The sequence below is a fragment of the Somniosus microcephalus genome, chromosome 10 (assembly GCF_052327205.1).
Source record: "Somniosus microcephalus isolate GS21.2 chromosome 10, FLI_Smic_1.0, whole genome shotgun sequence".
Classification (NCBI taxonomy): Eukaryota; Metazoa; Chordata; class Chondrichthyes; order Squaliformes; family Somniosidae; genus Somniosus; species Somniosus microcephalus.
The window spans coordinates 170,782,395-170,808,402 of record NC_140996.1 but is presented as its reverse complement, the minus strand read 5'-3'; the positions used below and the strand labels follow the sequence as shown (position 1 = coordinate 170,808,402).

Below are 26,008 nucleotides of genomic sequence, written 5' to 3'. Positions count from 1 at the left end.
AACTATTGTATACTGCAATTAGCCATGCGTATAGAGGGAAATCCTGGTCTGTGTGTGGTTAAGAGCGAAATAAATTGAATGTTGAAAATATTGGTACAGATGTTTAATGAGATAGCAGATGTATTGGTGCTTCAATACATTGTGCCACAAGGCTTCATCTCTTGCAAGTTCCTGAGATCAGGCACTTTCCCACATGGAAAGAAAGAAAATTTGAACCGTGTATTTCTTGTAGATCCTCCAGGAACCAATTAGAGTGCCACTACAGGAAACTTTGGTTTATCCGGAGGTTGTATGCCCGGAAACCTCGATCTAACGGCAGAAATCAGCAGCCGTTTTGGTTAGGTTTTTTTTCTTCTCCTAGCATTTTTTTTAACAGTCAGGCTCTGGAAAGCGTCTCTGTAGCTTAGCAACAGCTTCAGAGATGCTTCCAAGGTACGGGCCGAGTGTTTACAAGCTGTTGCTAAGCAACAGTGTTTGTTGTCAGATACAGAGATGAAAACCTCCTATCCTTCAACATTAGCGCTGGTCTATCCGGAAGTTTTGATAGATCGGCAGCAGCTCGGTCCCGTCGGTGCCGGATATCAGAACTTTTCCTGTACTAGGTATCTGAGAGCAGGTTGCCTATTCTTCAGGGAGTGGTTGTGGTATGGAAAAGCCTAAACGATAGGAAAAAATGTGGCTATTACACATAAATATTTACTTGCTAAATTTGCTTTTGTTGTTTCATAAAGGTTTTATTACAGTGGTTGACTAATTTCAAAGAATAAGATTCAAAATCCTCATCTTCAACTCCCTCTATGGCCTCAGTCCATAATATCTAGGGAATTTTCTGCAGTCACATGTCCTAGACTGCACCCTCCATCCCTTAGATGCTGAATTACTGCATGTTCCTTGCTCCAGCATCAGATCCCAATCTTTCAGGCACTCTGCCCCTCTCCCCTGGAATTCGCCTTCAAAACCATAAGTGTAAGTTGCATAAGTGGGTGGTGATGCTTAGGTGTATATACATGGAAGAAAACTGTTGATGTAAAGGTAGTTACTGCTGTAGTGTGAACCTCTTAACTTGAACATCACAGCAGTTCTCCATGTTACAAATGTGTCCCCTCAGGCTAATGCAAGCAGCGACCATATCATACATGGAATTTACTTGAGCAGTTTTTGGAGACAAAAGGGACATTGGTGTCCACCCAGAATCATGGGCATTGCTTTTCTACTCCTGCTGAAGAAAGTTATCCCTTTGTGCTCCTTACCTCTCCAAGTTCTGCTCCCCATCCTGTACTCATAATGATCACGTAGCCTTGCTTCTCAGTGAGCAACAATTGGCTAAGAAATTTGTGGGGGGTTTTTAGGAAATAAAAACATACATTCTTTTTTCTCTAAATTTACTGGCGTTCTGTAAAGTAGTAGGGCGGTTGCTCATCTGATAAATTTTAATAAGTCTTGGTTTGCTATACAGATGGCACATACAGTACCTGAGCTAAAATTATTAATTATGATCGTGGATCTCCCATGCTAACAGATAATCTGGAGAATGGTTATGATGCTTCAGCGTGATGCCAGGCCAGTGAGTAGGGTGGTGGGAGTAGGATTTCAGGTTACACAGCATAGTGGAAGGGGGGACATGGGGAGCAGAGTAGGAGACAGGGAATGGACAATTGTGGGACATGGTAGAGAATTTTAAATTAAAAGGATCATGAAAGAAATAAGAGCTTATTATTGTTTTCTTTCAAAGCTAACTTGGATAACTCACTAGAACAGTTATTAAAAAAACTCTCATTTATTTTGTGCATGCCTAAACAATTTCCACTACAGTTACTCAAAATGCTCCTAATGACCTCCCAAGCAGACTAACTACTATCTGTTGGCAGATAGAAAGAACTTGCATCTATATAGCGCATTTAACATCCTCATGCAGACAAACACAACAGCCAATTTGCATACAAGGTCCCACAAACTGAATGAATGAATGCATGACCACATAAGGCGGGAGATTTTAACTCCCTCTGCCTGGCAGAAATGAAACGGTAGCAGAGTTAAATTGGAGGTGGTGGACTTACCGCCCTGTTCATGCTCCACTACCATTTTTCTTGACGCTTTCAGCTGGACAGTCGAGGTGCCCACCTCTATCAGGCAGGAGCCTCATTAATCTATGACGTATGTAGGACCCCAATGCCATTTTAGTAACATAGTGACAGGCAGGACCTTCAGTCCATCTAGCCCACCTCTCTACATATTTCCTTGGTGCATTTTTAAGAACCCTCAATCCATTAAGGCACAAAAACCCCACAGGAAAAGTGGTCCAACCATGGCTAACGAGAGAAGTTAAAGATAGTATTAGATCAAGGAAGAGGCTTATAATGTTGCCAAAAAGAGTAGTAAGCCTGAGGATTGGGAGAATTTTAGAATTCAGCAAAAGAGGACCAAGAAATTGATATAGAAAGGGAAAATAGAGTATGGGAGTAAACTAGCGAGATACATAAAAACGGACTGTAAAAGCTTCTATAGGTATGTAAAAAGGAAAAGATTAGCGGAAATAAATGTGCGTCCCTTACAGGCTGAGACAGAAGAAATTATAATGAAGAATAAGGAAATGGCAGAGAAATTAAACAAATACTTTGGCCGCGATTTTGCCGGCGCTCAGAGGGCGGGTTTGGAAGCGGGTCAGAGGTTAAATTTGACTTGATTGACGGCGGGTTCCGATCCCGCCATCAACCCGCCTCCAAACAGCTTTCCCAAGTGTCGGGTCCCCAATTTGCGATTGGACCCGACACCTAGCGGCGGGAAGCGGATTAAAGGCAATTACCTGCCTATTAACAGGTACTTGCCAGCAGTTTTCAGCCTGCTTTTGGATTTTGCCGCTTCTGGCTCGGATTTCCTGACGTCCGGACACCACGCCAGGTAAATGTGGCGTGTTGTGAGTCTGCTGTAATGTTTGTGGAATGACGACAACTGCAGAAGTGGTGTGAAGGATCCAATGTTGCACATGGTGAGTTTCAGAGCAAAGAAAATGTTGGGTACCGCATTTTTTTAAACATTTACAGATTTCTTTAACTTACAAGTTTTTAAATCCAACTATATGTTCAGTGCTACCTCATTGGGAGAACCCCTCTCACCAGTGACAGATCGCTTCTGTCACCTCACCTGCAGCTGTCATCTATTCCAGCCTATGGAGGGATTCATTGGAGAGCCTGGGTGCAAGAGGTCACCTCTGTGCAGTGATTGTCGGTGTTTTCAACACCTCAATGCTGTCAAACACTGAGAAATCAACTGTCAAAATAAAATTGTGCGTGGTCCCTTTAAAGAAACATAGAAGATAGGAGCAGGAGTAGGCCCTTCGGCCCCTCGAGCCTGCTCCGCCATTCAATGAGATCATGGCTGATCATCCAAACTCAGTACCCTGTCCCTGCCTTCTCCCCATATCTCTTGATCCCTTTAGACTTAAGAAAGATATCTAACTCCTTCTTGAATATATTTAATGAATTGGCCTCAACTGCCTTCTGTGGTAGAGAATTCCACAGGTTCACCACTCTCTGGGTGAAGAAATTCCTACTCATCTCTGTCCTATATGGCTTACCCCTTATCTTTAGACTGTGACCCCTGGTTCTGGACTCCCCGGTCATCGGGAACATCCTTCCTGCATCTAGTGTGTCTAGTCCTGTTAGAATTTTTAGGTTTAGGTTGTCTAAAGCCGTCTTTTACAGTCAGCCGAAAGGCGGAAAATGCTCACGGGATGGCCAGCAAAAGCACTGCAAGGATACCCTGAAAGGCAAACCCAAGGGGTTGCTGCGTCCCCATTGAATCCTGGAAAGAACATGCTAAAAGCCATAGAATTGCAACCTGGAAGAAGAGTTTCAAAACATTAGAATATCTGAGAACTACCAAAAATAGGCAAATAGAAAAGTACAAAACAGCCTCCAGTCAACCTATTATGTACAGAATGTGATCAAGCATGTGTTCCACATGTTGAACTAGTCACCCGAGACCATAAACATAGTTGACTCCATATCCAACACCAGTGACTGCCGCAGTCAATGTCAGTTACAAGATAACGGCTACCCCACTTTCATCAGTGGAGCAAAATATTTTATATTTCTCCACAAGCCCATTATCTTGATACAAACCTCCCATAATTAAAGCACAAACACATTTCTGTCATGTCATAAGACAGTACAGGTCCTGTAGCAGCCCATTAGAGTGCTATCCCAACCCGCTGCAGCTCCATGCCCTTTTCGCTCTACCTTTTACTTATCGATGTTCCAAGCTTCGCTTGAACTGGTTCTGGCTTTGAGGTAGTTTCTGCTTTCCCCTATTCCATCCAACAGAGCTGAAAACTAAATACTGGTGATTTAAAGAATCAGGCAGACAATGGCTTCAACTGGCATTTGGGCTGTAGGAATCCACATTTCAACCTGCCTTTGCAAAATTAAACCACATAACCTACTCAACTTTGGGTTCTTACAGTTTTTCATCCATAAATCACTGCTATGCACTACACATTTTCTATGTATTTATACAGGGTAGACACAAAATGTCAAGAATCATGTATGTGGAAAGTTGATTCCATAGTAGCGCTGCTAACCGTTACAAGCAAAATTAAGTTAACTGCTTTAAAACTAACAAAAGCAAAATACTGCGGATGCTGGAAATCTGAAATAAAAACAGAAAATGCTGGAAATACTCAGCAGGTCAGGCAGCATCTGTGAAGCGAGAAACAGAGTTAACGTTTCAGGTTGATGAACCTTCGTCAGAACCGGCAGATGACTCATCACCAAATGACGTCATCAGACCCGCTTCCTGTTAATTGGCTGGCAAGCCCGCAAGGAGGCCTTAACAAGGTCAATCAAGGTAAAATCACGTCTGTGGAGTGGAAGCAGCTGGGGGCGGGACTGGAAGCCGGAAACCAGCTGACCTGCACCCAACCTGACACCGATGACACAATCGCGGCCTTTCATGGAAGAAGACGCAAAAAGCCTCCCGGAAATAGTGGAGAACCAAGGGTCTAGCGAGAATGAGGAACTGAAAGAAATTAGTATTTGTTTAAAAAAAAATAGGACTGGAGAAATTAATGGGACTGAAAGCTGATAAATCCCCCGGACCTGATGACCTACATCCAGACCAATTAAATACATACTTTGGTTCTGTCTTCACAAAGGAGGACACAAATAACCTCCCAAAGATGTCGGGGAACATAGGGTCTAATGACAGGGAGGAACTGATAGAAATCAGTATTTGTAGGGAAATGGTGTTAGGGAAATTGATGGGATTGAGGGCCGACAAATCCCCAGGGCCTGATAATCTACATCCTAGGGTACTTAAGGAAGTGGCCCTAGAAATAGTAGATGCATTGCGGGTCATCTTACAAAATTCGATAGACTCTGAAACAGTACCCATGGATTGGCGGGTAGCTAATGTTACCCCACTGTTCAAAAAAGGTGGTAGAGAGAAAACGGGGAATTACAGACCGGTAAGCCTGACATCGATAGTGGGGAAAATGCTAGAGTCCATTATAAAGGATTTAATAGCAGAGCACTTGGAAAAAAGTGACCGGATCGGACAAAGTCAACATGGATTTACAAAAGGTAAATCGTGCTTGACTAATCTACTGGAATTTTTTGAGGATGTAACTGGTAAAATAGATAAGGGAGAACCAGTGGATGTGGTGTATTTGGATTTTCAAAAGGCTTTCAATAAGGTCCCGCATAAGAGATTAGCATGTAAAATTAAGGCACATGGGATTGGGGGCAAGGTATTGACTTGGATAGAGAACTGGTTGGCGGATAGAAAGCAGAGTTGGAATAAATGGCTCTTTTTCCGAGTGGCAGGCAGTGACTAGTGGGGTACCGCAGGGATCGGTCCTTGGACCCCAGCTATTCACAATATATATTAATGATCTGGACGAGGGAACTAGATGTAATATCTCCAAATTTGCAGATGACACAAAGCTGGGTGGGCGTGTGTGCTGTGAGGAGGATACCGATAAACTCCAGTATGATCTGGATAGGTTGGGTGATTGGGCAGAAGCATGGCAGATGCAATATAACGTGGATAAATGCGAGGTTATCCACTTTGGTGTCAAAAACAAGAAGGCAGATTATTATCTGAATGGCAATAGTTTGGGAGAAGGGGAAGTGCAACGAGACCTGGGCGTCCTTGTGCACCAGTCGCTGAAAGTAAGCATGCAGGTGCAGCAGGCGGTTAAGAAGGCAAATGGTATGTTGGCCTTCGTAGCGAGAGGGTTTGAGTACAGGAACAAGGATGTCTTGCTGCAGTTGTACAGGGCCTTGGTGAGACCACATCTGGAGTATTGTGTGCAGTTTTGGTCGCCTTATCTGAGGAAGGATGTTCTTGCCATGGATGGAGTGCAGTGAAGATTCACCAGGCTGATACCTGGGATGGCAGGAATGACGTATGAGGAGAGATTGGGTCGATTGGGCTTGTACTCGCTGGAGTTTAGAAGAATGAGAGGGGATCTCATCGAAACTTATAAAATTCTAACAGGACTAGGCAGACTAGATGCTGGAAGGATGTTCCCGATAGTCGGGGAGTCCAGAACCAGGGGTCACAGTCCAAGGATAAAGGGTAAGCCATTTAGGACAGAGATGAGGAGGAATTTCTTCACCCAGAAAGTGGTGAACCTGTGGAATTCTCTACCACAGAAGGCAGTGGAGGCCAATTCATTAAATATATTCAAGAAGGAGTTGGATATATTTCTTAAGGCTAAAGGGATCAAGGGATATGGAGAGAAGGCAGGAACAGGGTACTGAATTTGGACGATCAGCCATGATCTCATTGAATGATGGAGCAGGCTCGAGGGGCCGAATGGCCTACTCCTGCTCCTATCTTCTATGTTTCTATGTAAGAGTTTTGAAAGAGGTGGCTATAGAGATAGTGGATGCATTGGGTGTCATCTTCCAAAATTCCATAGATTCTAGAATGGTTCCCGCGGATTGGAAGGTAGCAAATGTAAATTTAAGAAAGGAGGGAGAGAGAAAACAGGGAACTACAGACCAGTTAGCCTGACATCAGTAGTAGGGAAAATGCTAGAATCTATTATTAAGGACGTGGTAACAGGGCACTTAGAAAATAATAATAGGATTGGGCAGAGTCAACACGGATTTATGAAAGGGAAATCATATTTGACGAATCTGTTAGAGATTTTTGAGGTTGTAACTAGACGAATAGATAAGGGGGAAGCAGTGGAGGTGGTGTACAGGAAACTTTGGTTTATCCGGAGGTTAACTGTCCGGAATGCTCGAGCCACTGGCAAAAATCAGGAGCCGTTTCGTTAGGTTTTTTTTCTTTTCGTTGCTTTTTTTTCACCAGTCAGGCTCTGCAAGGTCTCGCTGAAGCTGTTGCTAAGCTACAGAGACGCTTGCAAGGTACGGCCGAGTGTTTAGAAGCTTTGTTGCCAGCTACGGAGCTCAAAATCTCCGTAAGTTTCAACATTAGCGCTGGTTTGTCCGGCAGTTTTGATGGGACGGCAACAGCTCGGTCCCGTCGGTGCCGGATAGCACAAAGTTTCCTGTATTTGGATTTTCAGAAGGCATTCGATAAGGTGCCACACAAGAGGTTATTAAACAAAATTAGGGCTCATGGGATAGGGGGCAATATACTAGCATGGATTGAGGATTGGTTAACGGACAGAAAACAGAGAGTAGGAATAAACTGGTCATTTTCGGGTTGGTAGGCTGTAACTAGTGCGGTACCACAAGGATCCGTGCTTGGGCCTCAGCTATTCACAATCTATATCAATGATTTGGATGAGGAGACCAAATGTAATATATCCAAGTTTGCTGATGATACAAAGCTCGGTGGGAATGTAAGTTGTGAGGAGGATGCAAGAGGCTTCAAGGAGATATAGACAGGCTAAATGAGTGGGCAAGAACATGGCAAATGGAATATAATGTGTAGAAATGTGAAGTTATCCACTTTGGTAGGAAAAATAGAAAAGCAGAGTATTTTTTAAATGGTGAGAGATTGGGAAATGTTGATGTTCAGAGGGACCTGGGTGTCCTTGTACACGAATCACTGAAAGTTAACATGCAAGTACAGCAAGCAATTAGGAAAGCAAATGGTATGTTGGCCTTTATTATAAGAGGATTTGAGTATAAGAGTAGAGACGTCTTGCTGCAGTTATATAGGGCCCTGGTGAGACCACACCTGGAGTATTGTATACAGTTTTGGTCTCCTTACCTAAGGAAGGATATACTTGCCATAGAGAAAGTGCAACGAAGGTTCACCAGACTGATTCCTGGGATGGGGGTATTGTCCTACGAGGAGAGATTGAGTAGACTAGGCCTATATTCTCTAGCATTTAGAAGAATGAGAGATGATCTCATCTTACAGGGCATGACAGGTTAGATGCAGGGAGGATGTTTCCCCTGGCTGGGGAGTCTAGAACCAGGGGTCACTGTCTCAGAATAAGGGGTCGGCCATTTAGGACTGGGATGAGGAGACATTTCTTCACTGAGGGTGGTGAACCTTTGGAATTCTCTACCCCAGAGAGCTGTGTAGGCTCAGTCGTTGAGTATATTCAAGACAGAGATCGATAGATTTTTGAATATTAAGAGAATCAAGGGATATGGGGATAGTGTAGGAAAGTGTTGAGGTAGAGGATCAAGCATGATCTTATTGAATGGTGGTGTTCAGGGACCAAATGGCTTACTCCTGCTCCTATTTCTTATGTTCTTATTTGTTGATCAGAAGCTGTGTACCATGTCTGTCATCTCCTCAAAGATATCTAATAAATTAGTCAACCATGACCTCCCACTCCTAAAATCATGCTGTCTGTCTCAGATTAGCTAATGTCCCTCGAGATGCTTCCTTATACTATCCCTCATAATGCTTTCAAACACTTTCCCAACAGTGGAAGTAAGGCTTACAGGTTTATAATTTGATGGTTCACCCCTCACCCCTTTTTTGAAGATGGGAGTCACATTTGCTATTTTCCAGTCTTCGTGGATTTGGCCTGCAGTCCAGTGAGCTTTGAAAAATATCCGCAAACCGACCAGCAATCATTTGAGCCGATTCCTTCAGAACACTGGGATAAAAGTTGTCGGAGCCAGGAATCTTATCTACCTTAAGCTTCAACAACCTCCCCAATATGTCCTGTCTTTTGGTTTAAAACTTTTTCAGTCTCCATCTTTAAACTATACCCCCAATTCTGGCATTTCACCCCCCCTACCAACCATTTATTTTGTGAACACTATTGAAAGATTATAGTTAAGTACTTCATCAATTTCTCTATCTTCAAATACCAGTTTTTTAATATGTTTAGTGGGCCAACCCATTTTTTTCGCCCTTTGTTTACTCATGGAATGCTTGAAGAATACTTTACTGTCCTGCTTTATGTTTCCAGCTATGCTTTTCTCACGATCCCTCTTTGCAGCCCTTATCTGTTTCTTAGCATTACTCAGCCTATCTTTATAGATCTTCCCATCCTGTTTCTTCTCTGAACATTTAAAACATGTATATACTTTCTCTTTCTCCCTTCTTAGTAAGCCAAACAAGTTTTATTCTGTTCCTGACCTATTTCAAGGATAAATTCCTTTTGTGTCTTAAAAACTATTCCGTTGAAACTATTCCACTTTCCTTCCCCATCTTTTTCTTCCAATATCTCTCCCCATTTTGCCATTCCCATGCATTCTGTCATACCCTCAAAATCAGCTTGTTTAATATGCATCTTTTAATTGGCATCCTTTTGTTTTCTATCCTCATGTCTACCCTGAATGTGAGAACATTATGGCCACTAGATCCCAAATGTTTCCCTATTTCTACTTTGCTTATTTTCCCCTCCTCATTAATTAGAACTAAACCAGTACTGCATTACACTTTGTAGGTTCCTTAACATACTGTTTTAAATGGCAATATCAATAAATTTCTGCTTGCATGCAGACTGTTCCCTTTGTGCACTCCACTCAATATCAGGAAGATTGAAATCCTTCAGGAATACTACTGAAGATTTGACACTCATCTGTCTTCTCATTTCCAGCAAAACTATATTAGTGTCCCTTTAATTATTTGCTGGCCTGTAACATACTCCTATAACTAACTTTTTCCCTTTAATGTCTTTTACTTCTATCCAAAGAGACTCCATACCACTTTCAACATCTATCTTCATTTGTAACTAGTCATCTGTAACAAATAATGCCACCCACCCCTCCTGCCTTACTTCCCCGGTCCTTCCTAAACATACACAAAACCCTGCAAGTTAACTCCCCAATCATCATTTGATTTCAACCAGGTTTCAGTCACTCCTACAACATCTATTTCCCCCCATGTACCAGCAATTTTAGCTCGCCCATTTTAATCCGTATACTCCTTTCATTAATATTAGCACAATTCAGATTATCCTTTAATATTCTTACTTATTCTTTCCTAATTATTCTTAACCTGCAACCTGTTGTGCTTCCCTCTGCCATATTAGTTTAAATCCACCCCTGCTGCCTTTATTACCCTTTCTGCAAGCAGATTGGTACCTCTTCCGTTCAGGTGAAGTCCATCCCTCCTGAGCAGCTTGCCCTGTCACAGAACTCCTGGTTTCCTGCACTATCTCTCAAGCCACGCATTAATGGATCTAATCTATGCCTAATCTGACCAGCGCATGGTACAGGAAGTAATTCTGAGATTACCACTCTTGAGGTCTTGCTCTTAAACCTTGACTCTTAACTCCTCATTCTAACTTCGCAAGACCTATATACTACTCTTTCCTATGTCATTGGTTCCTACTGGACCATAACTGCTCCTCTTCATTTTTCAAAAGTTTTTTCCACTTGCTCTGTTATAGCACCATGGAGGCACCACAGCATTCAGGATCCACGATCACGGCTGCAAAAAAAGCTGTCTATCCTTCTAATAATTGAATCTCCCTCAACTACCATTTTCCTGTTCTCCTCGTTCTTCTTGTTCCACTGGTTAACCACTTGCTCTACAGTACTATGTTATTGCTATGGTTACCCTCCCCTATATCACCGATCTTGTCCTCATCAGAGGCTTTCAGCACTGTATAACGATTGGACAGCTTAAGATGCACAATGGTTTCCTGCTTCTCTCTGATTTTCTGTCCTGCTGCATGAGTGGTCAGCCGTTTCTCCTGTTCCTGACTCCTCTTTGCCTACTGGACGGATGCTACACTCAGTAAAACCTGGCAGTAGAGCAGAAGAGACTCAAAGGGTAAGTACCTTCGGACTCTAGAATAATAATGTGGATCGCTGCCATCCTAATCTCCCCTCCCCGCGATCACAACCCCCATCCCCCCAGACCTACCTTTTTCTTGGCTGGGTCAGCCACCAGGCCATCTGATATTGTGCCGGCCTGGAGCTGGCAAGCAGGTAGATGGAGACCCGATTTAATATTTCATTTGAAAGGCGCCACCTCTGACAAAGCAGCACTCCCTCAGTACTGCACTCTCTTGCAGAGAGCTGGCACGGGATCGATGGGCCGAATGGCCTTCTTCCATGCTGTAACCATTCTGATACTAAGTGTCAGCCCAGATTATGTGCCCAAGTTCTTGAATGGGGCTTGAACCTCCAATCCACTGATTCAGAGGTGAGAATACTACCAAGTGACTAAAGTTAACACTAACCACTGCTTGCTAGTCTGCTTTACTACAGGACTTACCTGTTTAATAATGACAGGGACAAGGGAATCAAGACAACTGTTTTAAGAGAATTGTTTTTACTGAATCTGGCTTACAGTCAGATGGTTCTATCTGGGAGAAATGTACTTCTCTTTGTCTAATCAGAAAATTGTGAAGTGCCTTTAGATGACCGACAGCAAGATGTTTCCATTGTCAGAGATGTTACACCTTCTTGTTGAAAGAATGTCTCTTTCTTCCTGCCCTCCCCAATTTGAGTAGAATATAGCAGTCACAAACTGCATCAATTGGTAGTCTGCTACCTTGTTGAGCCTCCATATCAGCAATGATGATGATACAGCCTACCAGGAACATAGGTTGACATTTTCTGAGACCTTGTGCCACTGGCAGGGTTTCACATGCAGTGGGTGGCTCATCAGAAAATCCAAGGGTGCTTTTCCATTAATTTAGTCTTTCAGATGAGATGTTAAACCAAGGCCCCATCTACCTCTTCTCTGTGTGTTCAGGTGAACATAAAAATCCCACGGACTATTGGAAGAAGAGTTTTCCCAATGTCCTGACCAATATTCATCCCTCAACCAATACCATTAAAACTAGTAATTTATCTCATTTACTATACGTGGGATTTTGCTGTGCTTAAATTGGCTGCTGCTTTTAGAGTCATGGGGTAGATTTTCCCGAACCTGTTGGGAAGAAGGCAGGACTTCCCCTTTCGGGTTTTTGACCCGCCTACTTCGACGTCCGGCCAATCCACGCGATTTTCCCTTGATTGACCTTGTTGAGCCCGCCCAGCGGGCTCAGCAGGCCAATTAAGGGCCACCCGGCAACAGGTGACGTCACAGACTGCAATTTCATCTGTCAAGAGTTCTTGACAGATGAAATATCAGTGTTTTACAGCTGTTTGAAGCACTGACAGTCTGAGTTCTGACATGAGTCCTTCTGCACAGACTCAGTTAGAACTCACATCGGCACTCAAAGCTGCAGGCTGTCACTTTTGACAGATCGCAGCCATTCAGCTTTAAGTTCCGGGTGAGTGATGGACTCCCGACGGCTACAGGAAGAAAGGCTGTTAAGGTAAGTACAGGTAAGTAAAAGTTCTTTACACACTTTAGACACACCAAACACACTTACCTTTACACTCATGCACCCATCACTCACCTGAGCACCGACATCGCGACCCCTTCAACCCGACAGCCCGCCTGCTCTAACCTGGCGTGGTTTGGAGCCGTCGGGAAACCCACACGAAACCCCTCAAAATAGGGATTAGGCTAAAAACTGCCTGTTAACTACCTGTTAACAGGCAGTTAATTGGCACGAATCCCTTCCCGCCTGGTTTCGGCGGGTCCCAGTGCGGGGTGGGTACCCGCCGCCCCTGAAACTTAAGTGGGGCGGGGTTTTGGGCGGGATGGTGTCGGGACCTCCAAATTCGGGATTTCCCCCCCCCCCCCACACGCCTGAAATCCCGCCTGACGGCTTCACGAAAATCTAGCCCATAGAGTTATACAGCACAGAAAGAGGCCCTTCGGCCCATCGTGTCTGCGCCGGCCATCAAGCCTTATCCTAATCCCATTTTCCAGCACTTGGTCCGTAGCCTTGTATGCTATGGTGTTTCAAGTGCTCCTCTAAATGCTTCTTGAATGTTGTGAGGGTTCCTGCCTCTACCACCCTTTCAGGCAGTGAGTTCCAGAATCCAACCACCCTCTGGGTGAAAAAGTTTTCCCTCAAATCCCTTCTAAATCTCCTGCCTCTTACCTTGAAACTATGCCCCCTGGTTATTGACCCCTCTACTAAGGGGAAGCGTTCCTTTCTATCTACCCTATCTATGCCCCTCATAATTTTGTACACCTCAATCATGTCCCCCCCTCAGCCTTCTCTGCTCTAAGGAAAACAACCCCAGCCTGTCCAGTCTCTCTTCATAGCTGAAACACTCCAGCCCAGGTAATGTCTTGGTGAATCTCCTCTGCAATCACTCTAATGCAACCATATCCTTCCTATAATGTGGCGACCAGAACTGCACACAGTATTCCAGCTGTGGCCTAACTAGCGTTTTGCACAGCTCCATCATAACCTCCCTGCTTTTATATTCTATGCCTCGGCTGAAGGCAAGTATCCCATATGCCTTCTTAACCACCTTATCTACCTGCCCTGCTGCCTTCAGGGATCTATGTACATGCACACCAATGTCCCTCTGATCCCCTGTCCTTCCTAGGGTCCTACCATTCATTGTTTATTCCCTTGCCTTGTTATCCTCCCAAAATGCATCACCCCACACTTTTCAGGGTTAAATTCCATTTGCCACTGTTCTGCCCATCTGACCAACCCGTCTATATCGTCCTGTAGCCTGAGGCTTCCCTCCTCGCTATTTACCACTTCTCCAATTTTCGTGTCATCTGTGAACTTACTGATCATACCTCCTACATTCATATCTAAATCATTAATGTACACTACAAACAGCAAGGGACCCAGCACCGATCCCTGCGGTACACCACTGGACACAGGCTTCCAGTCACAAAAACAACCTTCGAGCATCACCCTCTGCCTCCTGCCACTAAGCCAATTTCGGATCCAATGTGCCAAATTGCCCTGGATCCCATGGGCTCTTACCTTCTTGACCAGTCTCCCATGCGGGACTTTGTCAAAAGCCTTACTAAAGTCCATGTAGACTACATCAACTGCACTACCCTCATCCACACACCTAGTCACCCCCTCTCAAAGTTCAATCAAATTAGTTAGACATGATCTCCCCCTGACAAAGCCATGCTGCCTATCCTTGATTAATCCTTGCCTCTCCAAGTGGAGACTAATTCTGTCCCTCAGAATTTTTTCCAATAATTTCCCTACCACCGATGTTAGGCTCACTGGCCTGTAATTCCCTGGTTTATCCCTACTATCCTTCTTGAATAATGGTACTACCTTAGCTGTCCTCCAGTCCTCTGGCTCCTCCCCTGTGGCCAGAGAGGTTCTGAAAATTTGTGTCAGAGCCCCTGCAATCTCCTCCCTTGCCTCACACAGCAGCCTGGGATACATCTCGTCTGGGCCTGGGGATTTATCCACTTTTAAACCCGCTAAAACCGCTAGTACCTCCTCCCTCTCAGTACTAATTTATTCAAGTATATCACAATCCCCCTGCCTGACTTCTATGCCTTCATCGTCCTTCTCCATAGTGAACACAGATGCAAAATATTCATTTAAAACCTCACCTACATCTTCCGGCTCTACACACAGATTGCCACTTTGGTCCCTAATGAGCCCTACTCTTTCTCTGGTTATCCTCTTGCCCTTATATATACTTATAAAACACCTTGGGATTTTCCTTTATTTTGCATGCCTGTGTTTTTTCATGCCCCCTCTTTGCTCTCCTAATTTCTTTTTTAAATACCCCTCGTGCACTTTCTATACTCCTCTAGGGCTTCCACTGTTTTTAGTCCTTTGTATCTGCCAAAAGCCTCCCTTTTTTTCCTAATTCATTCTTGTATATCCCTTGACATCCAGGGTTCCCTGGACTTCTTGGTCCCACCCTTGACCTTTACGGGAACATATTGGCGTTGTACTCTTTCTATTTCCTTTCTGAATGACTCCCACTGCCGAGATGTGGATTTTCCTACAAGTATCTGATCCTAGTCCACTTTGGCCAGATCCTGCCTTATCATATAAAAATCGGCCTTCCCCCAATTTAGAACCTTTATTTCTGGTCCATCTTTGTCCTTTTCCATGACTACCTTAAATCTCACCGAATTATGGTCACTGTCACCAAAATGCTCTCCTACTGACACTTCTACCACTTGCCCGGCTACATTTCCTAGAATTAGGTCCAGTACCGCCCCCTCTCTTGTAGGACTTTCTACATGCTGGCTCAAAAAGCTCTCCTGGATGCACTTTAAGAATTCCGCACCCTCTAAGCCTTTCACACTCTGACTATCCCAGTTAATATTGGGGAAGTTGAAATCCCCTACTATTATTACCCTATTATTTCTACACTTCTCTGAGATTTGCCTACATATCTGTTCTTCTATCTCCCCCTGACTGTTTGGGGGCCTATAGCACACTCCCAGCAAAGTGCTTGCCCCCTTTTTTTTAAGTTCTACCCATATGGCCTTATTAGAGGAACCTGCTAAGATATCATCCCTCCTTATTGCAGTAATTGACTCCTTGATTAATATTGCGACACCCCCTCTTTTAGACCCCCCTCTGTCTCGCCTGAAGATTCTATACCCCGGAATATTGAGCTGCCAGTCCTGCCCCTCCCTCAACCATGTCTCTGTGATAGCAACAATGTCATACTCCCATGTGTTCATCAACACCTTCAATTCATCTGCCTTACTCGTAAGGCTCCTTGCATTAAAATAAGTGCCATCCAGCCTTGCCATACTCCCTTGTGCCGTTACATATTTGCTCTGCCTTCCAGGCTGACTTGTTTTTTCCTCTATATTTGGCTGTGCATCACCCCCTACTATCGCTCCACTCTGTATCCCATCCCCCTGCCAAGTTAGTTTAAACCCCCCCCAACAGCACACTAGCAAACCTCCCTGCAAGGATGTTGGTCCCGTTCTGGTTCAGGTGCAACCCGTCCAACTTGTTCAGGTCCCACCTTTCCCAGAAGCAGACCCAGTGATCCAGGAATCTAAAGCCCTCCCTCCTGCGCCAACTCTTTAGCCACACATTCATCTGCTCTATCCTCCTATTCCTATACTCACTAGGACGTGGCACCGGGAGTAATCCAGAGATTACAACCTTTGAGGTCCTGCTTTTTAATCTGCTACCTAGCTCCCTAAAATCTTGTTGCAGGACCTCATCCCTCTTTCTACCTATGTCGTTGGTACCAATGTGAACCACAACCTCTGACTGTTTGCCCTCCCCCTTCAGAATGCCCTGCAGCCGTTCAGTGACATCCTTGACCCTAGCACCAGGGAGGCAACATACCATCCTGGAGTCACGTCTGCGGCCGCAGAAACGCCTATCAGCACCCCTCACTATTGATTCTCCTACCACTATTACCCTTCCACTCTTACTCCTCCCCCCTTGTGCAGCTGAGCCACCCACAGTGCCGTGAACTTGGCTCTGGCTGCACTCCTCAGAGGAACTGTCACTTTCACCGTTTTCCAACACAGAAAAACGGTTGTTGAGTGAGATGCACTCTGGGGCTTTCCTGACTACCTGCCTGCTCCCCTTCTTCTGACTTTGCCTACATAATAAGTGACTGCACTTCAAAAAAGTAAATAATTGGGTATGAACTGCTTTAGAGCTCGTAATATTCTGATAAGCCACTTGTTGCATTCAAGACCTTGCTACTAGTGCGGGCTCTCAAAAAATGATGCTCAAAGAAATTGATGCTCAGGCCCAGGGAGAATGCTTGTGCTGTGGAGCGAAATATTAGCCAGTAATTTGCGGTCAGCGGCAAAGCGACGGCATTCGCCGCAGAAAGCTGCCCACAAAGATCTCGCGATCTCTGTGACGAGAATTTGGCTTTTTTGACGTGCAATTGAGATCAGTGTAGTGGGAATTCCACAGCGCAAGCTGCTATAACGTCAACAAGCTGTCTAAGTAGTCAATCACAATGCAGAATTCTCACAGACAGACAGAACCAGGAAGTGAAGAAGCTCCTTTTATTCTGACTTTTTAAATAGGTTATAAAGAGCAAAACAAAAATTGGAGCTCTTACATGGGAAAAGGTAAACCTGAAATAACTATGAACAAACTTTAAAAATATATAAAGATTGTTTTTGAAAGTTTCTTAAACATTATGGGGGAGAAATTGGGTGAGTAGCGCCACCTGTTAGCTCCTAAAGAGGCAGTCAGTGGCTGTAGCGCCACTGGCTGCGTCTCCGGCGATATTCAGTAGGGGCGCTAATGGTGGCGTTAGGCATTTGCGCTGCGCCGCCACCGATGACGTCATCGGTGTGCGCAGCGCCCCATTTGTGCCCCGTTCACGATATTTGGTAGCGAACGCCGCAGTTGCGCCGCTCGCTACCCGCGCCCGGTTCACGGGGCCTTACTGTGCCGGCAGCGGCGCAGGTTAAGGTGGAGGTGCGGGGCGGCCGCTTTTTCGGCGGCTGCCTGCCAGCACCTCCGTCCCCGGCCTCCTAACCCCCCCCCCCCCCCCCCGCGGCATTGCCGGCTGCTTCCCGAGAGCCCGGCACTTCTCCTTGGTGCCGGGCTCATTTGCCGGCACTCACGATCGGGGCTCGCGCTGTTGCAGGCACCTCCCCCTTAACAGTGGCACTGCGGCACGTTGCACTGCGATAATCAGTTTCAGTGCCCTAAGAGGGACGCGGAGCGCCTCGAGCCTCGCCCCGTCTCCCTCGAGGGGCACTGAAACTGAATTTCTGGCGATCGGTATCACTCCGATCGCTGCGCTAAATCCTGCGCTCAGGCGACTTTTGCGCCACTTTGGCGCCCCAACCCAATTTCTAGGCCTATAATTTTTATTATAATGGAGAAATTTGGAACTCCACAAAATTTAAATTAGTTTTTCAGGGCCATAATGTTTGTTTAGCTGTCAATATGCTGTTGAAACCCCAGTTACAGCTAATCCAACAAGGTCTAACTTTTAATGGGGTATTTAACAGCGATATTACTGCAGAAAAACCCAAGTTTTTGTTAGTTTCGCTGATTTCCCTGATTACACTGATTGCCGGCAATGGGGGCGGGGGGGGGGGGCAGCGGGGAGAGCGGGGGTGGAGGGGCACAATGCAACCAGTGTCAGAGCAGTGAATGACTGACCGCAACTTCAGAATTTCCATGTTAGGATGTGCAAATCCTGAAGTTGCAGTCAGTTTCAAAGGGGTAATAACAGCGAACGCTGTTCATTTGTTGGCCAATGTTGCAAAGATTTCATCTTTTTTTATGTTCATGGGGTGTAGAGGTTATAAAGGTAGGGCAAGGCCATGAAGGAATTTAAACACAAGGATGAGCATTTTAAATTGGAGGTGTTGTGGATCAAGAGCCGATGTATTTCAGCAAGGACAGAGGTGATGGGTGAGTGGTGTGGGTTAGGATACGGGTAACAGAGATTTGATGACCTGAAGTTGACAAGAGGGTGGAGGATGGAAAGCCGGCCAGGAGAGCATTGTAATAGTTGAGTCTGGAGGTGACAATGGCATGAATGAGAGTTTTAGCAACAGATGGGTTTAGACGGGGTTCAGGCGGGCAATATTACTTGGGTGGAAGTCCTTGTGATGAAGAGTGTATGGGGTGGGAAGGTCAAATAGGACGTCAAGGTTGCAAACAGTCTGGCTCAACCTGAGATAGTGGCCGGGTAGGGGGATGGAATCAGTGGCAAGGATAGCGTTTGTGGTGTGGGCTGAAACACTTATTTAAGTTGCCAAGAAACCTAAATGAAGGGCCAAAGCCCACAGGGTACGTTGAAAAAAGTTGGGAAAGACTTGGTAAGTCAAGTGATTAGGTGATGCCAAGCTTGCGTGTGGGCAAAAAATATTTTCTAAATTCTCTATGGAGTTTCTCTACTAAGCCTCAGTCTAACATCAATCCCTTTACACTTCCTTACAACTTCCTCAAACTAAGGCAGGCTTACAACACTGAATTTCAATGCACCCTAAGGCATAGGCTTTTAATTTGTTTTCAATTTATTGTTAACTTGAAATAAAATGTTAATATGTACCAAAATTTGGATTTTAACAGATGCACATTTTCCCAAACTTTGACTCTACAGTAAAGGTGTAATGCTGACTGAGGCAGAAGGAATGCTAAAGGTCACTAGAACAGTTCCTATTGAACTTTACCCACTGACTAAAATCTGCACCTAGCTGAGCTGTTTGCTCAGAATTTTTTTTCAAATTAATCATTATCACAAAATCCTTCTGACCAAGTTAAAGTTAAATTGAAGATGATGCGCAGCTCAGATTCCAGGATATGGAGGCTCTGGTGTTATAGAAGTTGGAAGTAAAAAGTGACCAGAGGTGTGTTGCAAGCGTGCACTAGCAGCCTGTACCTTGTTTTTGTTAGCTGATGGCATTTGACATGCTTGTAATGACTGAAGAAGAATGTTGTTATAGCACTGAGAATTACAATTGTCCTTTTGATCTCTTCATCCCATCTTTCATATTAATACATTTTTCAGATTTTTTAATATAGAATCATAGAATGGGTACAGAACGGAAGGAGGCCATTTGGCCTGTTGAGCCCGTTCCGACTCTTAGCTAGTCCCACTCCCCTGCCCTTTCCCTGTAGCCCTGCAAATTTTTTCCTTCAGATCCAACTCCCTTTTGAAAGATAAGATTGAGTCTGCCTCCACCACCTTTTCAGTCAGTGCATTCCAGATCCTAACCACTCGCTGCGTAAAAAAAAGTTTTTTCCTACGTTGCCTTTGGTTCTTTTGCCAATCACCTTAAATCTGTGTCCTCTGGTTATCCACCCTTCTGCCAATGGGAACAGTTTCTCTCTATCTACTCTGTTCAGACCCCTCATGATTTTGAACACCTCTATCAAATCTACTCTAAATTTTCTCTGCTCCAAGGAGAACAACCCCAGCTTCTCCAGTCTATCAATGTAACTGAAGTCCCTCATTCTTGGAATCATTCTCAAATCATTTCTGCACCTTCTCTAGGGCCTTCACATCCTTCCTAAAGTGTGGTGCCCAGAATTGGAGGACACAGTACTCCAGTTGGGGCCGAACCAGTGTTTTATTCAGGTTCATCATAATTTCCACACTTTTGTACTCTATACCTCTATTTATGAAGCCCAGGATTCCATAAGCCTTTTTAACCGCTTTCTCAACCTGCCCTGTCACCTTCAACGAATTGTGCACATGTACCCCCAGGTGTCTCTGTTCGTACACCCCCTTTAGGATTGTACCATTTAGTTTAAAAGTCCTCTCCTCATTCTTTCTACCAAAATGTATCACTTCACACTTTTCTGCGTTAAATTTTATCAGCACATGTCTGCCTATATAATCCTGTCAGGTGATGGATTTGTGTGAAAAATACTAACATTTCATGTAATGCAGACCTTTTTATCCTCACTCAAGTGAATTGTAGATCTCAATACCTCATTGTTGCCAGTGATAAAAGGTTCTTGGTTTGAACAATTGGAACAGCAATTCTACACCCTCAAATTGCAGTTGGGCATAAATCGGTTCAGTGTTATAAAACTGCAAAATTTGTAGAATGGTATTGAAACAGTAATTAAATTGGACACCAAAGTATGACACCATTCAAAACTGAAGCATGTTCAGTGTCAGCTACCAGAGGAGCTTGGGTTCTACATTAGGATTGAATAGAGTTGAAGAGCCTTAAATAAGCTTCTTAAATCTTCAAAAATGTGAAGTTTAAGTGTGTGGTAGATTAGTATTTTTACTAACTGCACTTAAACTGATTTATAATAGCAGACATTGATAAATATTATAGGTCTGGGCTAAGATATTGGAGCAACAGTGTAGCACTATAGCATGAGTAAATGCTGGAAAATGCCCGTGATTCCCTAATAGTACTGAGTATCTGATCTCAGCTGTGTAGAAATACTAAGTAGGTTCTTACTTGCAGTCTCCGCATAGTAAATTCTCCAGCAGCTGGATTATCTGAGGAGACACCAGCAGTGGTAGGGTAAAAGAAAGAAGGAAGTGGAACAGTTAAGAGGGAAGGTGAGGAGAAATCTGGGCAGGATGGTCGCTGGGAACAGAGGATGAGAGCTGCTGCTGCTCTGGCAGGGCTAGTGACGGGGTGTGGAGGAGAATATCAGGCGAGGAGCAGAGGGAGGCTGGAGGCTCAAGCAAGGAAGACTCGAGCCTGGGACAACAACGTGACAGAAAGGAAGTTGCGGACTACTATCAAGTGGGGAGAGGGATTGGGAGAGCACGATACTGGAGAAGAGAGAGCTGAAAGGGGGCATGGCAGGAAGAGATGAGGAGGAGGAGGAGGAAGAAGCAGAGCAAGGCCAGGGAGTAGCCAAAAAAAAGACGGGATGGGGGACTTAGTTCTGAAGTGGGCACTGGAGACCTTGAATCACATGCACTAGTGGTAAGGACAATTATAGTCAGTTTCTATTGCCAGTTTAAAAAACGATTTTCATGTTTTTCCAGATTTATTTTTACTGTGTTTAAAAAAAAAAAAAAAAAATGAACATCAGTGGGGAAAAAGTTGAACTTTCATAACGTTCCTCGTAACAGAAAATAACTAAGCATATCACACTATTCCTGGTGGCAAGCTAAATTTACTTTAATAACCAGTAAATCTCTGAAGCTAGTTGGCGCTAACCTTAAGGAGATAGGTTATCTTTCCCTCTGAGTCTGTCTTCCACAGCAGGTTTTTGTTTGACAGCCATTGTCCCAGTTAGATGGCGAGCTAAAGACTTGACTTCTGACCCACCCTCCGCTTTCCTGGTCTGGGGTCTGGCCAGTCAAGCTACAATTAAAGCTGCTACTATCCTAGGTGTGGATTCCTGGCAACTACAATGCCCCAGCCCCCGACCACTGGACATAGTTCAATGGAGCCATTCCAAAATGTGTGAATATTTAATAGACTGTCTTAACGAACCCCTGTTGTCTCAAGTTGATGTCGTATATGGGAAACACCATGGGATAGATTTTCAACTTGCCGCCTGAGCAATGGAAGTGAAAAACAGGCAGTTACTAATGATGGCCGATCCACAATGCCAATTTTATGCCCAGGCGGCAAGTTGAAAATCCACCCCCAATTTCTCCAGCTGGTTTATTTGAATCTAATCCATTATGTGGTGAACTCAACTTAATAACAACTTCTTGATAAAAATTACCCATAATTTTTCCTAGGTCAGATAGGCAATAATCTTAAATTGTGACACCCTAGATAGATTTTATTCTATAAATTATAAGTAAAATTGAAGAATCTGGGGTGGAATTTCCACAGGGCCACAGGGATTCTCCTGATCTCCCACCGTAACTTCAGCGGAAACCTTGGAGAAGCGGGAATTTCTACAGGACTTACGCCAATCTTCTGCTGAATTTATGGCAAGATATGGAGAATCCCTGTGGAAATTCTCCCCTTACTATGGTTATTGTTGTGGCTCCAGCCACTTACTTGATGGTGGGACGTTGAAGATTGTGTACAAGAGATCTTGTGAGTCAGCCTTTGTTTCATAGGGAGTGAAAAAAGGGCAATAACAAGTCTACAGCTTGTTTTACACCCCAACCGAGTTTCTTTCTGCTGTCCTTGTCCTTGCTCCATACCTAACCGGGAATTAAAGCATGACTTTTGCTGTAGTGTAAAAAATATAGCTCTCACAGTGATACCTAAAGAAGAATCAGTTCCACTTAAAAACAATTCAAATTGCACAGCCTGTTACATTTCCTGCCTAAAATCAGGTCGCGAGATCTGCTCACATTGCAGCAGTGACTTCAGCATGACGCATACAGCCTGCAACATGTGTGCTGACATCATGGACATCTCTGGACCCATTTTTTGGTAAGAAGACAATGGGAACTTTTTGGGGGGGTTCTCAAATTTGGGAAGAAATTGGCTTTGATTGATTCACCATCCAGAAAAATCAGTGAATTTTATTTGTGGAAATCAGTGAAAACTGAAGCTCCAATTTTATCACAGGGCGGGGGGTAATGAGCGGCAAACCCCATTACGTTGCCAGCATGAGGCCTGGGCCCCAACAGGAAATGAGCAGCCCACCTATTTTCTCTGCACAATTTCCGTCCGGCTGTCTGAGGCCTATTCAAAGCGGGCGTGCACCTCTTAAAGAGAGGTTGCATTCCCTGATGCCAGATTTCACTGTTTCACTGTTGGAAGAAGAACCATTTGGAGAATGAGTAACGGAGCTTACCCCAGGTTTTCTGATGCTTCTGTGGTGGTCCTCGTGAAGGAGGTCAGGGCGAGGAGGGAGGTACTGTTCCCAGCACCTGCAGAACCATCCCCAGGACTACTATCCTGCAGGGCTCAGCAGAGGTGGCCGAGGGTCACTGCCACCAGCATCACTCTCCAGGACCTGGCTTCAGTGTATGAAGAGGGTCAATGATTTCACATGACCAGCAAGGCTGAGTACAGCTCCTCCTGTCTCCATCGCTCTCAACAACACTTGCTAACAGTCCTTTTACCCCCTTCCTCACCACTCTCAACAATTCCCTCCCTTCCATCACATCCTTCAACATCCAATCACAATAGCACACTGCACCACCTCTCTTCCTCATTCCAAACACACTCACCTCTTCCTTAGCTCCCATCATACCAGGTACTAACGGCATTCTCTTCTCCCATCCTAACACTTGCAGAACCAGCAACCTCTCTCAGGACTCCTTCCTCACTTTACATTCTACACACTTGCCTTTACATTCATCACATCCCCATCTTCTTCAGCTCTCCGCATATGCACAAACCCTACATATCTTCACTTTAATTTTCAACAGCCACACTAACTCTTACCCTCGCTTTCTACTGGACAAAACAGCACATAATGTGAGGGATAGGAGGAAGACCCGAGGCGGGGGTGTTGTCAAACAGCTGCCATGCAGGCTCTGGACTCCATATTGGAGAGACAGGTGTACACATTGGACTGACTGGTGTACCATGTGGATAGGGTCTTTCAATGGGTCACTCACCTTCTGTAGTCTGCCCTCCTGCAAATCAGTGGAAGCCCCAGCCCCACCACTCCCTCAACCAATAATCACCATTGTGGCAAGAGGTCAGGTGAACCAGAAGGCCCTGGCAGCAGCCATGATAGCAGTCTGCAGCCAGGCTCTCCCAGGCTCAAGCACCCAGAAGTTAATGGCTATGATCATCTCAAGGGTCTCAACATGAGTAACAGCTGCCTTCCACCAGATTTGCTGAGGCCACTTGGCAAGCACCTTGTAGGAACAGTAGGGTTTGGAAACCTTCTTATAAGAAAGGTACCGTGGGTTAACACACGTGAGAAATTAATGGAAGGAAATTATTGTGTTGTAAATTAAATTCATCACTTTTATCACATTTGCCACTTTGTCCTTCATTGTGTTTTATAGTAGCTTCTGAGTCTGGCATTGTCAGTATATGATTGACATAGAAGTTGGTTGAATGGTTTCAATCTTCTTTAATGTAGGATGAAGGGAGTGGTGAAGGGAGTGGTGAAGGATGTAACAATGACTGTTAATGCAGAGGGGTTTTGTGTAAATTTTCAGGGCAGGGGAATGAGCAGGTATGGGGAATCACTGTGCAATTAACTCAACCCTCATATCTCTGGCTGCAAGGCGTTGAGGTGGCCCTCTCTCTTCTGCTTCTTCCTTGCCTTCACCCTGGTCAGAAGAGGACTGCTGCTGTTGCTCTGCCTCCTTTTAAATGCAGACCTCTCTCTATGGCAAGTATGTGCAGATTGCTACACACCACTATGATGTGGGAGACTCTGTAGGACATATTGTAGGGAATGCCCAGACCTGTCCAGATATCTGACCCTCTGCTTCAGCAGTCCAAGGAAGTGCTCAATAACCACCCTGGTCATCCCATGGCATTGATTATACCTATTTGCTTAGGTGTGGTGAGGTTGCTGAGAGCTATTATGAGCCATGTATGTAGAGGGTATCCTTTATCCCCCAGCAGCCATCCTGTCACATTAGAGGAACAATTGAATATTAAGGGGATGGTTGAGTGTCGCAGGATAAAAGCATTGTGATAGCTGCCTGGGTACCTTGCATAAACTTGCATGATCCTGTTTCTGTGATCAGACGAGCTAGACATTAGTGGAGTGATAACCCTTCCTACTCATGAATACTGCTGGCTGGTGTTCAGGTGCCCTGATGGAAACGTGTGCGGTCAGTGATGCCCTGGATGTGAGAGAAGCCAGCCACTGCTGCAAATCCCAAAGCTCTGTCATGGTGATTGTTGAGGTCAATGGAGTAGGTGATGTACTGGTTAGCCCTGGCGAGCAAGAGCATAGAAACAGGAGTAGGCCAGTCAGCCCCTTGAGCCTGAATCGCCATTCATGACAGAACATGGCTGATCTGTACCTCAACTCTATTTACTCACCTTTGATCCATATCCCTGATATATTGATATCAGTCGTGAAAATTTGAATTGACCCAGCATCCACAGCCTTTTGGCGGAGAGAGTTCCAGATTTCCATTCAACCCTTTGTGTGAAAAAGTGCTTCCTGATTTCACTCCTAAATGCCCTTGTACTCATTTTAAGATTGTGCCTCCTTGTTCTGGATTCCCCTACCAGAGGAAATAGTTTCTATGCATCTACCCTATTTAATCCTTTTATCATTTTAAACACCTCAATTAATCAACAGATCAACCCTCAATCTTCTAAACTCAAGAGAATACAAGCCAATTTTTTGCAACCTGTCCTCATAATGCAAGCCTTTAAGCCTAGAGTATTGTTGAATTGATTAATGCAGTTGTGTACTACAGAGTGAGAGATGCAGGAGATGTCCCCTGTAGCAGACTGGACGGAGACAATGGCAAAGTAATGGCCCAGAAATTCGGGTCGGGGGCTTCCCGTGGGTGCA

At 44.7% G+C, this 26,008-nt stretch overlaps 1 protein-coding gene across 2 annotated transcripts in view; it reads left to right on the top strand.

Moving 5' to 3' along the window:
- cryl1 (crystallin, lambda 1) overlaps positions 1-26,008 on the top strand; it is a 111,993-nt gene that overhangs the window by 66,845 nt on the left and 19,140 nt on the right. The gene's annotated exons all lie outside the window — the stretch shown is intronic.